The sequence below is a fragment of the Stenella coeruleoalba genome, assembly GCF_951394435.1.
Source record: "Stenella coeruleoalba genome assembly, chromosome: 10".
Lineage (NCBI taxonomy): Eukaryota > Metazoa > Chordata > Mammalia > Artiodactyla > Delphinidae > Stenella > Stenella coeruleoalba.
Window position 1 is genome coordinate 18,949,764 of NC_137156.1, and position 14,345 is coordinate 18,964,108.

General features: G+C 36.1%; 1 long non-coding RNA gene across 1 annotated transcript in view; it reads right to left on the reverse strand.

The window, feature by feature from the left end:
* The window catches only part of LOC307193312, a 768,132-nt gene that overhangs the window by 506,217 nt on the left and 247,570 nt on the right, over positions 1-14,345 (reverse strand). Inside the window, exon 4 of the long non-coding RNA XR_013830296.1 lies at positions 10,528-10,620. This is a non-coding gene — a long non-coding RNA (uncharacterized lncRNA). The remainder of the gene's footprint in view (positions 1-10,527; positions 10,621-14,345) is intronic.

The following is a 14,345-nucleotide window of genomic DNA, read 5'->3' on the forward strand; positions in this document are numbered from 1 at the left end:
TGTCCTGAATGCATTAGACTCCATAGCAGAGATTGTTACATTATGTAAAAATGCTTTTGCTCTAAATAAATTAAGAGACTATGCTAGATGAATTAAATCTTACTGCAAATAAAATCAACTCACCTCTTATTAAACTATTGAAGTTTTTTAATCTAATTAAGCCTCAGAATTTGCAGTATTTTTACATTTGACTAGCTCAGTCTAAAATACAGCTAAAATGCTGTCTCTCTCCCTCGTTTTTGTTTTTAAAATATAATATATTGTTACCCTTATAAACATAAATCTGTATTCTTCTGGATCCAAGGTCATGTTCATAGTAAATTTTAATGCATTGTACTATTAAAATAAGATTTAAATGTAAATATTTTCCAAGTTATTTTACTGTAACAATTTTTTAAAGTGTATGCAAACCATTACAATGGTACAGTTTTTCCTAGAAAGTAATGTATAGTTTCTAACTATATAGTATATGAGACAGTAGGAAAGAATCAATAAAGCTTGTCTTTTTTCTAGTTTCCACACAATATTTTGAATTCTCACATCAATTTATTTGAAATTTAAAAAATTAATTTGTTTTTGAATTCCGTATTTTATATCTATAGACATTTTAAATGCTTATATTTACAGTATAAAAAGTTATTAAAATAAAAATAGAAAAAATCTAAATATACTTAAGCCTTATGATAGTTATACTAATTTAACAGAAGAAAACAATCCTAAATGTCAACAAATAACCTGTTTATGAGGAAATTAATTTTACAATGATTTTTATCCATTTGTTATCCATTTAAATTTGGTTAATAAATTATCCAAATAATCATATACTTTTGTAACAATGATGTAATATAAATTAAAAACAATAATAAATTAATGTTTTCAGTGTCTAATATACATCTTGTAAAATAGATTCTACATCCACCTCTGAGGAGTGTAAAAGTTCACATGATAATACTGGGACAAACAACAAGAAGAAGTGTTTAATAGAAAAAAACACCTGTGGAACTCTTCACCTGAATATCTTACAGTAGAAGATGTCAAAGCACCTCAAATCCGTATAACCATACCATTATCTTTCCCATTAAACCTGTTACTCTTGTGGTATTTCCTTATTAATTTAGGGAACCTCACCTACCCATTTAAGCCAGAATTTAGAAATGATTTCTTCTATCTAACCACCCTATCTCACACATATAACATACATCCAGTGGGTCACAAATGCCTTAAAGGTTTTCTTCTGTCACTTTCTCTCCATTTCCTTTTCCCACTGTCTTTTGTTTTAAAGATTTTTTTTTTTGATATGGACCATTTTTAAAGTCTTTATTGAATTTGCTACAATACTGCTTCTGTTTTATGTTTTGTTTTCTTGGCCGAGAGGTATGTGGGATCTTAGCTCCCCAACACAGGGATAGAACCCGCACCCCCTGCATTGGAAGGTGAAGTCTTAACCACTGGACCAATAGGGAAGTCCCCCACCATTGTCTTGATTCAGGTTTTAGTCTCTCTCTCTCTCTCTCAAATAAAATAGTCTCCTAACTGTTCTCCCCACCACCAAATTTGTCCTTTACAAATTCATTCTCCATATTACTCTCCAGTCTCCTTCTAAACTGAAAAAAATATACGTATCATATTATTTCTCTGCTAAGATCCTTCTATTCATTGGTGCATTTATTAAATCAATACTTACTGAGACCTATACTACTCTACACCTATAGATGCTGAGTATATAATGAGTATGACACTAGTGTATGTCCTTATAATCCTCAGGCACATTTAGAGAGTCCCTCTGTGTTCCCACAAAGCCTCCCTCTGTGCAGCCTCATAAAAGTGAAGAATGGCCAAAAGGAATTCCTTTACAAAGCCCTGGGTAATTCCAAAGCCTGGTGATCTGGGGGAAACCTTAGAAGAGACTGATCTACAAGACAAAAAGCCTTGTGATGAAACAAATGGCCTTTTATTCTCTAGTATTGGTCTCTATTGCATCCCTTTCCATTCCCTCCCTTTACCTAAGAATCTACATACTCTGATACATACCCCCCAAATTCCATGATTTCTCCAGACCCTCCTTTTTTCACATGCCATTTGTTTTCTCAGCCTCAGCACCTTACTCCTTATGTGCCCAGGGATTTCCCTTTCCCTTTCAAGATTCAGCTCAAATGTCATCTCTCTAGGGAAGACTTCCTTGATCAGTTGCCTATCCCCCAAACTCCTTCTGTACTCTCATGTCTTACATATAAAACTGACTTTTCAAATACATAATAGAATTCAGAATTACTGAAGCTATGGGGAGACAGGTACTCTCACGCACTGCTGGTGGGAGTATAAATTGGCATGATCTCACTGGAAGGCAATTTGGAAGTGTCGCATGAAAATGCACATGCTAGTTGATTTCTTTTCCTCTTTCTCTTGAATGCTCCCTCTCTAACTGAAAATATGACCAGTGAGAAGACAAAGATATAAGTAGATAAGTGTTATTTCAGTCTCACTAATAATATTAAAATTGGAAATAACCCAAATAGTCAACTATACAGGAATGCTTGAATAAAATATGATGAAGTGGAAAAAAACAAGCCAATCAAAGAATGCTTAATTGCCTAGGGAAAATATCATTATCATTAAGGAAGTAAATCAGAATATAAAATTTTATGAACAATTTTCTTTTTAAATATTACAAATATGCATACTAAAAAGAATGAAATCGAATATAACAAAATGATATGGTGATTATCACTGGAAAACAGTTTTGTGGGTAAACTGTATTTTTCCTCTTTCTATATTCTCCAATAATTGTGTGTCAGGTTTAATAATAAAAATAGTATATTTCAAATGAATTAGCAGATTGCTAAGGTGAACTAATCCATCCATCTATCCATTCATCCATCATTGAAAAAGGTCATTCCAAAGGTTTTGTGCAAACATATTCTTAGTTACACCTTGTTTCTGACCCTAATCACTGAAATGAATGGTGCCAGGGTCTTCAATTCTGTCTTATCAGCTAGAGAAAGACTGTCTCCAGATAGCATGCTTTCAGAAATCGGACACACTGTAATAGAGAAATGTGAGCTCTCGTAAATGAATGCACACTGCATAGATTTTGAACGCTTGCCTTACCATAGAAGTGGGATTGTGACTGCTAATGACCTTCAAAAAACAAGATATTCATTATATCCAGGTCATATTGACATTTTCCTTATTACTGGGGAAAAAAAAAAAGTCACTTTCAAAGAGCCACTGAAAAGTCACAGAAAAACTTTCCAAAATTCTATGTAAAACCAATTCTCCCTAACTCATATTGATTTTTTCTTTCTTTTTCACCTTGTTTACTGTTCTTAGGGACATTTGGCGATAGTGGTTGGTATGTTTAGAGCGCAGTAGAGGATGCTGCAAAGTCCCTTGAGGGCTGATCTTGGGTAAGAATTCTTTTCGTTTGATATCTGGAGCTCTCAAGCTGTAAATGAGGATAATACCCTAAACCCTTACCATTTTGATAAGAGAATCATAAAGATTAAAGAATTGTAAAAATGAATGAGATACAGGTAAAATTTGTCATTGGATTTTACCAATAACCATATTATAATCATCATGTTTGAAAGAGAAGAGAAAGTAACAATGAGCATCACCCACATTACACAGAGCATCATTCCTGTGGACTTTCCAGACGTTAGTCATCTGAGAACATATTTTTTAAGTACTGAACTTTTAGTCACTTGGATGCAAAGAGGTTTGAAGAGCAATCACTGCTTTGAATGGAATTGTTCTTTCTTTTTCCTGAGGCTGTCAGCAAATGCCCTCAATAATCCATACCCTCAATAGAGAGATCTTGAAGAAAAACTGCCAAAGAGATGCACAGAAAAAATTCTCGCTAAAAAGCAGCAGAGCAGTCAACTGTTTCCAATAACAGCTCCATTAACACACTAATTGATTGTAAAAAAATAAAATTAAAATTAAAAAAAAGAGAGAGACAAAAGGAAAAAGAAAGAAAACCTCTTATTTTTTTTTAACAGGCCGAGCAACTTCTAAACAGAGTTCTTTAGTAAGCTTACAAAGAGGCAGAATAATAACTTTGAAAGTCTTGGTGTCACTCATAAAGAAATTGAAATCCTTGCATTTTTCAGCATTGTATCACTTAAAGACAGCTGAAAGTTTTTTTCATTGCTCTAGACATTATTTTCTTTTGCTAGCTGTCATTTTCCGTAGGTAGAGCACTGATCCGTTGTATCTCAGGAAAAAAAAAGAAAATCCACACAACCGCTGCCTGCAGCCAACAAACGCCGCAAATCTTCAAACTGATTTTCAGAATAAAGTGGTCTATTTCCCAAAGATTCATTCTCCAAAAACGAAGCCTCAAGTCAGCTTCTGTGAAAGAGCATAGACCCATGCAGATAGAGCATGGCTCTTTTCTTCCCACCTGTGCAGCTCCTCTGAAGACACAAGTTCAAAGCTTTGGTAAAGTGAAATGCACACTACCACTGGAATCGTTGGTCTTCCAAGAAAAGGGCAAAAAGGATAGAGATAGAAACAATATACCATAATAGTCAAAACGGAAGGTTACAACACTTGCTTGCTGTGTGACTTACAGCATTCACTCGCCTTCTCTGTTAGCATTTCCGCATTTATAAAATAAAGGATATGCTGTGGCCTAATGCTTTCCAAACTCAATAGGAAATCATATCAAATAGCAAATTCCATTTCATGGAGCCCTTTGAGGTCTTTCAGAATAGTAAATCTCTAAGTACAAAAATATCATGAAAAGCAGAATGACAGCTTAGCAGTCAACTGGAAAGGTTCAGAAGGAAGAAGTGTGTGGTTTACTTTTTCTGAGAATGTTCTATGAACTGAGGCTTTAAGCAGAGACAACACGTACGCTTTTGTAGAGAGGAAATCAAAAGTGAAGGTAAAGAATTTTAATTTTATAAATCACAAATAAGGTATCAGCAGAGCTTCAGGCATTAGAGAAAAACAAAGGGAAGCACACAAATCCCAAAATTTCTTACACTGGAATGGACACTTTTTTTTTGCAAATGGATTTTACTAGGCTTTTGAGCTTTAAGAGGTTTTTATTTTTTAAGATATATTTTAATTTTAATTTTTTTAATTGAATGAAAGATTCTTTTAATTCTGTAGTGCTTTACAATTTTCAAAAGTTTCACACACATGATTTCATATAATCCCGTCAGTAACTCCTTTTCCCCCCACCCATCTTTGCCCCTCCCCCCTCCCCACTGGTAACCACTGATTTGTTCTCTATATCTGTGAGTCTGCTTCTTTTTTGTTTTTTTCACTAGTTTGTTGTATTTTTTAGATTCCACATATGAGTGATATGATACAGTATTTGTCTTTCTCTGTCTGACTTATTCCACTTAGCATAATGTCCTAAGAAGTTTTTAATTGAAGAAAATACGTCACCGTGGGCAAAAGCTTGCTTTCTTTACCGTACACACACACACACACACACACACACACACACACGCACCCAACTTAGCTTTATTTCCCCCTACATATGATACATCTCACATTTCATTCTGGAGATATCTACTATATGACTGTCAAAAATAGGTTCGAGGTCACAGTTCTGTGTAGATCAGAGATGATAATTCATAATAAGTGTCAACCACTGCCTCTTCCCAGAACCCATGACAAACATCACTAAACAATCAGGGAAAGTACGTCCGGGCAACTACTGTCAATGGTCCAGATTGGTACACAGTTGAAACGCATTTTCCCTTCCTATTATAATGAAAAGAGCCCTGGGATAGGGTCAGAAGTCCTGATTTTTAATGCTAAGTCTGTACTATCCTTTAGCAAGCCACGAAATTCCCCATGCCTTGATATTTCCTGTAAAACAGAGAGTTTAACTAGATAACCTCCAAACTACAACCCATTCCAGTTATTAGTGACTCCAATGTATACAAATATTTTTGTCATACTACCAAAAACTCCACCACCACTAATACATATATTCACATTAATGAATGATATTCCACGACTATAGTTTCAGGGTTTGTCCCATACAACACTCCCCCCCAAAAAAAGAACACTTTATATAGGTAATATGTTAAAGTTAACTGGTCATTTATAGCCCCATTTGAATGAGTTTATCAGGTTCTTTCTAATCAAGGAGCACATCTACACCTCTCGCACTCTCTCTTATTTTCTTACTAATTAAAAAAGTAATTAGATCAATTAATTATTTTAGTTACAAAATCAAAAATTACTGTGTATTTATAGCAAGCCTGGTTATTGGGGAGATTTCTTTCAGAAAATTATGGAATCTTTATGTTCTAATGACTATTTTCTCCCCATAATTTAGTGCTCACTCTCTCTGAAAGTAAGGATAATTGGCATGGAAAGAAACACTAGCGCTCTGCTGCAATAGCCTACATGATTAGAATGTGGTGTGTCAATGTTAGAGCATTCCATTTTTAGTATTGGTCCTTATCTCCATGGAGCAACTGAAAAAAATTATATTTTACATTACATAACAAAAAGAATAAGATACAGAACAGTGAAGAGAGATGACAATTTCAAGTATTAAAGAATTAGTGGTATGAGGAAAAATATTAAAGAAGGGCACTCATGACTGCCAACTCAATCTTCAAGGAGGAAATGAATTAGTCAGGGAGATGAAACCATGGACATGGTTACTCAAGTCTCACCTTCAGTCGGAAATCAGACTAGCAATCAGGAAATCATATTCTTTGTATGATGTTGGGCAAGTTGTTTCATCACTGAGGCTTACTGCATGCATTTCAAAACAACATGAGGGATACTGTCATATAATCTATAAATATATGTATCATTTAATATTATAAATTATTATATATAGTTATATATTAATGAAATTGATCTTTTTCTCAATGTGGGGACAGTAAGTGATTTTAAAGCTTAGATATTTATACTCGAAAACACTAAACCCCTTTACATCAGATGAAAGAACTGATTAGTTCCCTTACTTACAAATAATAAAAAATTATGATTGTATCCGTTTCCTAGGGCTTTCATAACAAAGTACCACAAACCTTGTAGTTACAACAACAGAAATATATTTTCTCACAGTTATAAAGACAGAAAGTCTGAAATTAACATGTCAGCAGGGTTGTTTCCTTCTTGGGTGAATTCACTCAGAAGGTGAATCTGTCCCATGAGTCTCTCCTAGCTTCTATTGTTTATTGGCAAGCCTTGGTGTTCCTTGGTTAACAGCAACAGAACCTAGTCTCTGTTGTTACACAGTGTTCTCCCTCTGTGTGTATATGAGTCTGTATCTCTTCTTTGTATTTTAGTCTGTCTGTAATAGCAAAAACCTGATGGTAGTGAGACAACTATCCTGAGATCATACAGCTAACAAGTGGGGGAGCTTAGTTTCAACACAAATCTGTCTGATTGCAAAGTTTGTGTTTTAACCACCACTAGATAGTTCTTTATTTGTCTAGTCAGTCACAGTGCCAAGTATAGCCAAAAAAAGAAGGGGAAATAGAATGTACTGAAATTGGAAGATAATGGAAATTTAACCACTTGCATAGCAACTCTTACAACAAGTGTGGATTCACAATTAAATTATACTCAAAGTGTTCCCTTTCTGGTTTGAAACATTAACACCAGAAAATAGGCTAAGGGTCATTGCTAGCAGGAGTAAAGCTTACTCTTTGCTAGCAAACATCATGGAAGCAACTAGCCAAAGAACAAACTTAAAGCTCCATGAGTACAGGGACTACTGAGTTTATCACCCTAGCTTCAGGTTCTGGCACTGGATCTTCAATTCTGCCACATAACAGCTAAATACCTAACATTTCAGAAGAACTTACTAGGGGCCAGGTAATGTAATAAATGTTTTCCTTACATTATTTTATTTTATCTTTCACATGAATGCTATGAGGGCTATTATCCCCATTTATACATTAGGAAACTGAGGCTTAGAAAAAGGTTATGAAGCTTGTGAGTGGTGCCATGCGAACATCAATCCTAGCCTAATAAGATACTAACCTTCACACTCTGGATAACATAAAGGGCAATATACACTCACCAGCTGTCCAGACACACCACTAGCATCTACATAATTAAATCCTTCCAGAATAGCTGCACATCTTGGATACAACAGTAACTGTTGACAACTGCCTAGTATCATCATTGAGAATGACAGGAAGTAGAAAGCTAATGACTTTAGGCCTAGATTTTTCTCCACAGAGCCATTAACCCTGCAAGCAACCCATGAAAGTCAGGTATTGCTGGCATAAGCATTTTTAATTCCTAAGAGAACCATCAACCTAGAAAACATAACCAAAAATGTAGATTTTGTTTCACTAATAAGAACATTTTTTGAGACTTATCAAGTAAACAAATTCTTCAGCTTTGCTATGTGCAAGTAGATGGCTTTCTCAGCAAATTGGCTCTTCACATTTGGGAAGCATGCCTTGAAGAAGGTTGATTAAAACAGAAATAAAGGAACAACTGGTAACATCAGTAATCCTGATGATCAAACACCAGACGGTAGCCTCTTATCGGAGACAGACAAAACAGCATGCCGCATGTCCTCCAGACCATCCTAAACAAAGCTGAACTAGCTACCGCAAGGAAAGAGGCTATGATCAGAGCAGCATCCATTTCTAACATTTCACACCTAGCTCGTCTTCATCCACACTTTCCGCTAACAAAGCCATACCATCCATGTTATATATGATGATGATGGGCAAATTCTGTCTATTCTACCGATCCACTGACTATACACACTCCCTCTAAGTACCACTGTATTTGTAGCTGGGAAATACATAATCATGACGATAAAACGTATTGAGTGCTTATTATGTACTAGCTAACTGCAGACTGTGCACACAGTACTATGTGACATGCTAAGAGATCTACATGTATTATCCCATTTAGTCTCAAAAGAACCAGTGATATTAACACAATTACAATCCCCATCTTACAGAGGAGGAAAGTGGCGATCGCAGTGGTGAAGTTACTTGCACAAAATCAAACCCAAGTCTCTCTTATTCCCTTCCATTTGCTCTTAAACCCTGCATTCTGCTTAATTATATTTGTTAGTCAGGGACTAGTCAGTAACAGATAATTCTATAGTTACAGAGGAGTGGCACAGAACAAATCCTGCAATCTCGACATCATACAACTCTTGTATCAGACACAGTTAGCAACAGGAAACAGTATTGAGCCCAGACAAAGAGACTTGAATGAAGAGATTGTTTGCAGAGGTGTTGGCAAGGTTAATGGAGAGAGAAAGGAGGTAGGTTGATGTTCACAGAGATTAGCAACAAAGGATAACCAAGGCCAAAAGAAGATGGGAAGAAAACAGTATTAGTGGAGCCAACGAAAAGGAAAACCACAGAGGAGTTGCACTGTATAATAAGGTCAAGGCACTAGAGCAGGGAATGAGAAGGGACAAAATACCCTGACACCTCCCCTTCCTTTTTCCAATATTTGCCAGTGCTTCCCATTGGCAGACCCAACTGAGAGCCATTCAGCAAGAGAGCCCAGATGATACAGTCTTTAGAAGCCAAGGAACACAGCACAGACAGGAGAGGATGAATCCAGGGAGCCACACCAAACACTTGTTATAAAGGATCTGGAGACCATGCTGAGACTGACATCAAGGTTAAAAGTCTGAAACTAACCTGATATATAAGCAAAAGCAGTTATCACTTTTCAGTTTGTGGCCTTTAAAAATTACCATACCCTACTGCCCTACACAATTTCTGCCCCCTTAGGTATGCCCTTATGTTTGCCAAATGCCACAGGTTAGCATTATTTCAGAAAAATAAAAAAATCTGCTTACAGCAGCAGGACTCTTCCTCCCTTGAAACTGTCACCCTATAGTCATTGGTCTATGTTCTTCCTGATACTGGCTGTGTGCATTGGTTCCACATTTCCCTATGGAACTCTCCCATTTTTCATGTTTCAGAATCCCCAGAAATCTAGCTCTACAAAAATATGTGGGATATAGTGATGCAATCATAGCAGAAACATGAAGGCTATGAGGAAATAAAAAGTTGTACAAGGAGGTGTGGGTTGGTAGAAGCTAAGAGGGAGGATTTATGTTATAAGCAGACTAAAGAAAGTGATGCTTATCAATTGTGACTTGATTGAGTGAGAATCCCTTGATACTCTAGAGAGAAAGATAAACCAAATGAGAATGACAAAAGAATGTTTTAGGAATTGGTCCACCAAGATTCAAGTCAATTAATATTAAAATAGTGCTCCCATTTTCAAAAGATTTAAAACTAGTTCAAATCGGTATTTAGTTTTTGCTTAGTAGTTCTAACATTTTAAGTTAAAAGAAGCAATAAATCAGTCCCTGGGACAGGTATTCAATTAAGTAGTGTATTTCTAGAATATCTTCAACAGCAATAGATTAAGAAAAAATAATGTCACCTTATTTGATCATATCAGGCTATTATTTTTTAATCTTGAGAATGGCCCAAAGTTAGTTTTCATTGGTAAACTGAGAAACACAGTTCATGAAGCAACAAAGCTGGGAAAATAAACAAAACAAAGCAAATTGCTATTTGTAATATTACTTACTTCATTAGGCGAACACCTTCTGGGAAACACTAAGAACCATGCATTGAAGTTACACATGCCAACTAGGACATTTTCTATGATCCATTAGGCTTCCTGCAATAGAAAAAGTAATTATGTTGCCATTTCATAATTGTCTCCTGAAACATTTATGCAGGTGTCAAGGATGCATTTGACACAATTCAGCGCCCCATGATGCCTTTAGCTAAAACATTTAAAACGTGGTGCGTAAGTGAAGAATTTTTGTGGATTGAAATGCATAATAAAAGTGAAAGTGGCAACTTTTGAGAAACAAAACATTAAATATACCTGGGGGACTTAGAGCTTTTCCAAGGACGTAATTGTTGTTGCTTTTTTTTCCCTCTGGATTTAGATATGCCCTAAGATGCTGAGATCTTTTCTGATAGATCTTTGAGAGAAAATTTGAAGACTAATGTGCCAATGTTCTCTTCTACTCTGAGGGCCTATAGAAAATCCACAGCAGTATAATTTGTTACCCCCACAATACATATCCATAGTTATTTTTTATAAACTCCCTCTGAGAAGAAAACATCCATTTTTAATTTTCAAATTATTATTCACAATCCAATGTCTTTCCTTTTGGACTTGTTTCTCTTGATACAAATCCCTATGTAGTTTCCCAAGTCAAGATGGTAAAGGAAAACAATTTATAGGAATTTGTTAACTCCCCTATAACAACTAATGTTGAAATGCAGTATCATTTTTAGCTGCAATTATTCTAGCATATATGATTAAGAATCACCAGAAAAATGTTCCCTGGTTCCATTGTTACACCCTTCTCAGATCTTCTTTGTATTAGCAAATTTGGAGTCCGAATCTTCCGTTAAAAATGCATATTTTCAATCTCATGTTAGTTTAGAAGGCCTTAAAGTAGTATGTCAGGTATAGTGTTTAATGTGTTTAATGTTTTATGAAGCATCTATTGCCTTACAGGATCCGTCCAGCAACTTTATGGGACAGAAAGGACAGGTGGTATGATCTCATTCCGCAGTTGAAGAACTGAAGCTTAGTGATGTTAATGACTTGTCTATTTATTCAACCAAGTTGTGGAGGAGAGGACAGGAGACACAACATGGGGCACCTACTCTTTGCTCCTTGATCATATTGATACCACATGGCTTCCTAGCAGGATGGAGCTCAATTTAGAGGAGTAGAGGGCTCCAATCACCCCAGTCTCCTTAAAGCATGGAGAAACTCAGTAGTCAAACTATACCTCTCTAATGCCCTACATGGTGGTCACCTCGATCTCCTAGGCCAAGATAATAAGGAACCCTTTGGGGGACTGTACTTCCCAGGTGCTCAGAAAGCCAGGGAGTCTGCTACCAGTTAATTCCTTTTCTTTTTAAATCCACTGTTTTTTATTGTAGACTCTAAATTAGTACTCTAGGTTTTATGTCTGGCTGGGCCACTGACTTGCTATTTTATCCTGAGAAATGAACTTGACCTCTCTACTTAACTAGCTGCAAAATGACTATAATAAGGGTCATCTCTCAGGAGTGGTGTGCAAATTCTTTTATTATAATTGCTATATTCCATCATGCAGAGGAAAATGCTATGCCAATTACAGATTAGGACTAGGTTAGATGCCAGTAAATCTTAAGCAGGAGAGTAAAGATATTTATGAAGAATGACTTTCTTAAAAAGATGTATAGCATCAAATATTTACAGCATTAGAAAATTTATTTCAAGGACAGTCATCAGTACGATAGCCTTCTCTCTGGAAATGTTAACACCTAACAATGACGGAAAAAATTCAAAGTTGTTCCTGAGCCTACTGATTTCATTCAAAAACAAAAACAAAATGCAAAACTGCAAAGCAATCTAGGGAAAAAAAAAAAGTAGTAGGCAAGATTTCAAAGGATATTCCAATTGCCCAAATCAATGCTTCCTGTTCAGCTTGGCTAACCATGTGGGTTGGTCATTATCATCTCTTCTTATTATCCTCTCCCCTCCAACCAATTATTTACCAGATGAAACAATCTCTATTATACATCAAGTAGAAGCATTTGGATGCCCTGTGCTTTGTCTAATTCTAGGCGGGCAGAGTTATGAAGAAACTATTTAATATGTGGGGATAAAGTTCATTTCCAATGGGTTATAAAGGTATTGCAGAGCCTTTGCCAATAATAGAGTGTGGATAATTTTGCTGCAGACCATAGGGAATGATTTATGAATGATGCCTGCAGAAAAGACCTGGGCTGGCCTCCCAATTAATCAAATTCTAAAGCACCTTAACAAAGAATGCCGTTCTGGTCACTGGAAGCTCGTTAGTCGAAGATGACCCCCTAGTCTTAAAAGAAACCACATAATGAAAATAATCTATCAGCTAGGAAATGATGAGTACTATCTCTCAATGAGACAAATCCAGTGGTATTTTAATATAAATAAATAAATAAAGTCTACCCTAAATTTGTAAAATTTGTGGAGGAACTTTAATATATGTTTATAAAATAAGAAATGACCTCTCCTAAAGAAACACTAAAACTAAATAATCAGTTTCCTAGTGATTCTCCATGTCATTACACAATCTAAGAAGCATTTATTCTTACCTTGTACTATAAAAATTAATTTCACTGTGTGGAGACAATATAGACAGCCTTTTTGGTTTACTGTGTATACCATAAACAAAACCCAATCCCGAGTGCTGATTGGTTAACAGGATGCTCTAATTCATCAATGAAGGTGGCAGAGACAGTGCTACAAAGAAAGCTGGCAAAAGAGCTGCTCACATAGATAACACAGCAATCATGAACTGTAGCACCCACGGCTCATGTGGTTTAACCCTGAACATTTTAACACATATCCGCTTTCTTCTTTTGACCTCCAATACAATAAATTGATACATCACCATCACTATCTCAAATAATTCAAAGAATATCCATGGAGAGCACTGGGTCTCTCTGTGGCCATTACTAAATGGCATCCAAGCCCAGAGGAGATGATCTCCAAAGTTCTTTTTATCAGAAGGAGAAGGTCTGGTACAAATCACCTAAGTGAGAAAAAGCTCCAAGGGAAAACAGGAAGGCTGTGAAGTGCAACGAAGTACCGAACAGCAAAGTGAGCATTCGTGAAGACCACCACTATGGCAGACTTCAGGAATTCTGCAGTGAACATCCCCCCCATCCTCCGATACGTTTTCTCTTTAACAATGATGTCAGATAAACTAAAACCCTCACTATTCATTCCACAGTGAGAGCCCTTGTGAGTAGAGCAACTAAAAGCAGCTTTGGAAAACTGTGAAATGAACTGAATCTCAAACTGTTCCTGTGCAATAATCATATTTTGTGCTATGTTCTGTTGTAATTAAACAATTCCCCACCAGTGTCACACTGAGCTAATATGCTCTTTTACCAATAGGCTGCTAAAGGCTTATATTAAATATCTAGTAATGAGATAGCTTTGCCCTATTACCATCAGAGTTATTTTTAATATGTCAGATAAGATGAACCCATTATGAAAATATTTCATCTTTGAATCCTTCCAGAAAAATTCATAGTACGTCCAAATATATTCTCCCAAGTTCTTCCCACATTCCTTTAGGAAGGATGGGTGGGATTATTGCCATTCCAATTTACATCAAGGTAAAAGGGGGGTCTGGGCTGTTTGGGACTGATCCAACTGTTTTGGCAGCAATGCCTGGTCAGTTCAATGAAGCAAGCAGTTGAATTGCCATGTCGGCCGAATCAAATCTATGTGATGACTGTTAGTAAATCAGTTCTTGGTCCTGGTAAAGACATACAGGGATGTGTCATCATCATTTGTGAGAAGTATTGCAAGAAATTTGTTACTTACAAGAATTA